Below are 3,349 nucleotides of genomic sequence, written 5' to 3'. Positions count from 1 at the left end.
CACAATTGTACTTTGGTGCATATGGCATAAGCAGATAACCAAAATGAGAAAAAAAGTTGTATGTGCATAATCATAGCCTAGGAAGAGAAATTTTTATAATATATTTTTTTAAGATTTTATTTATTTATTTGACATAGAGACAGCACAAATAAGCAGAGCAGTAGGCAGAGGGAGAGAGAGAAGCAGGCTCTCTGCTAAGCAGGGAGCCTGATGCAGGGCTCCATCCCAGGACCCTGGAATCATGACCCAAGCCGAAGGCAGCTGCTTAACCAACTGAGCCACCCAGGCGCCCCAAATTTTTGTAACCATATTTTCTTTGCCATTGATTGGTCTAGGGTAGACATAGGACCAGTTCTGGCCGATGGGATGTCAGGAGAGTTCTGCTTAGGAGACTAGTGGGAAAAGCTTCCTCACACATCAAAAATAGACACTTTGGGATATTAGCATTTGGGGATGTGATGGTTGGAGCTGCTTCAGTCACCTTGTGCCCGGGAACAGACAAGCCTAAAGACAAACCCAGCATGCTAAGGATGGTGAGCAAAAAGATGGAAAGAATGTGGATCTTAGATGGAGTCGTGGAGCCATTAATGAGCCTCCTCTTAAACCACACTAGCTTTGAACTTACTATATGAGGCAAGAAATGTCCCTGCGTTTAATCCAGTCTGACTCACTTAGAGTCAGAAGCTTCCCGAGAGACACAGCGTGAACTGCATGCCTCTTCTCCCTCTAGTTTTCATCCAGAAATTTAAAACTTAGGATATAATAACTGGCCTTTGGATTTCCCTTTAAGTTTTCACTTGTTCAAATAAGTGCCAAGATGTTGTGGCTGTAGAATGTGTCGAGCTCGCTAAGTGGGTACCACAGTTCCTAGAGTTCCCCTCCCTGTATGTTTCTAGTTGGAGCTAGCCAGAAGTCTGCAGGCTTTCTAGAAGATGGAAGGGAAGCAGGGGCTGTGTTTGTTCTCAGGAGGTCAGTGTGGGTGAGGCCGTGTTACAGCTTGAGCACATTTTCACGGGTCTGCTGGTGCATCTTGTATCTGCGGCAGCAGCTGGCCTTGCACTTGTAGTTATTGTAGACTCTTCTCCCTTAACTTCTCCAAATCCCAAGCCAGGTGGCAGGGTGGCTTTGTGGTAAGAACACCAACTTCTACAGGTTACCTAAGGTAGCAAGGTTGGAGGCTTGGAGATGGGGAAAGGCCAGAGCAAGTTCCAGCTTCTTCCTTACAGGTTTCAGTTACCCTGTCCTTGCCTACCTCATGCCTACTTGACTTCAGGCTCTGCACCAGATGCAGAAGAAACAACCAAATGGAGACCAATTTACCAGTTCCCATAATTGCTTAAGGTCAAATCCCTATGACAAATTATTTTTTTTTCTTTTTATGTTACTCTTCTTTTAAAATTTAATTTTGTTTTTTAATGTTCCAGTATTCATTGTTTATGCACCATACCCAGTGCTCCACACAATACGTGCCCTCCTTAGTACCATCACCAATCTCATCCATCCCTCCATCCTCTCCCCTCCAAAACCCTCAATTTGTTTCTCAGAGTCCACAGTCTCTTATGGTTCATCTCCCCCTCTGATTTCCCCCACTTTACTTTTCCTTTCCTTCTCCTAATGTCCTCCATGTTATTCTTTATGATCCACAGGTAAGTGAAGCCATCTGATAATTGACTTTCTCTTCTTGACTTATTTCACTCAGCATAATCTCCTCCACTCCCATCCATGTTGATACAAAAGTTGGGTATTCATCCTTTCTGATGGCTGCATAATTTCCATTGTATATATGGACCATATCTTCTTTATCCATTTTTCTGTTGAAGGACATCTTGGCTCTTTCCAAAGTTTGGTGATTATGGACATTGCTGCTATGAACATTGGAGTACATATGGCCTTTCTTTTCACTACATCTGTATCTTTGGGGTAAATATCCAGTAGTGCAATGGCAGGGTCATAGGGCAGCCCTATTTTTAATTTTTTGAGGAATCTCCACACTGTTTTCAAAGTGGCTGCACCAACTTGCATTCCCACCAACAGTGTAAGAGAGTTACCCTTTCTCCACATCCTCTCCAACACACATTGTTTACTATCTTGTTAATTTTGGCCATTCTAACTGGTGTAAGGTGGTATCTCAATGTGGTTCTGATTTGAATCTCCCTGATGGCTAATGATGATGAACATTTTTTCATGTCTGTTAGCCATTTGCATGTCTTCTTTGGAGAAGTGTCTCTTCATGTCCTCTGCCCATTTTTTGACATGGTTATCTGTTTTGTGTTTGTTGAGTTTAAGAAGTTCTTTATAGATCCTGGATATCAGCCTTTTGTTTGTACTGTCATTTGTAAATATCTTCTCCCATTCCGTAGATCGCCTCTTTGTTTTGTTGATGGTTTCCTTTGCTGTGCAGAAGCTTTTTATCTTGATGAAGTCCCAAAAGTTCATTTTCGCTTTTGTTTCCTTTGCCTTTGGAAACATGTCTTTTTTTTTTTTTAATAAGTGTACCCTTTTAAAAATTTTATTTATTTGTCAGCGAGAGAGAGAGAGAGAGAGAGAGAGAGAGCGCACAAGCAGGCAGAGTGGCAGGCAGAAGCAGAGGGAGAAGCAGGCTCCCCACTGAGCAAGGAGCACATGTGGGACTTGATCCCAGGACCCTAGAATCATGACCTGAGCTGAAGGCAGCCGCTTAACCAACTGAGCCACCCAGGCGTCCTGGAGACATGTATTGAAAGAAGTTGCTGTGGCCAATGTCGAAGAGGTTACTGCCTATGTTCTCCTCTATGATTCTGATGGATTCCTGTCTCATGTTGAGGTCTTTCATCCATTTCGAGTTTATCTTTGTATATGGTATAAGAGAATGGTCGAGTTTCATTCTTCTATACATAGCTGTCCAATTTTTTCAGCACCATTTATTGAAGAGACTGTTCATGACAAATTCTTATTCTACATTATTCCTCATGGTTCTGTTTTTCTGAGTGAACCCTATATGATACAGAGTCAAGTTTTATTGACCCCAAGGTCTACCTTTAGATTATATATCCAATTGGTAGTAAGAGAAAGAAGTTTAAGCCAATAGAGGTAAGCTCTGTAATATATAGGATTCACTTATTTCTGATTGAAAAGAAGACAAGAAATCATGCTTTCATTATTCCATAGGAACACATCTCCAGATATGGATGGTGGCCTACCAGTTTACAATCTCTGGAATGGGTGTTTTAGAAGCCATCACTTACCTAGATATTTATGAATATTCAGATGACTTGCTGAATATATCCATTTTCATGTGAGTTTTGGGCCCCATTGCCCAAGAAAGGTTATACTCCTCAATCCCCAGCCTTATTGTATTATTTATCTGCAT

Source organism: Lutra lutra, chromosome X, assembly GCF_902655055.1.
Source record: "Lutra lutra chromosome X, mLutLut1.2, whole genome shotgun sequence".
NCBI lineage: Eukaryota > Metazoa > Chordata > Mammalia > Carnivora > Mustelidae > Lutra > Lutra lutra.
Note: the sequence above shows the minus strand (reverse complement) of the source record.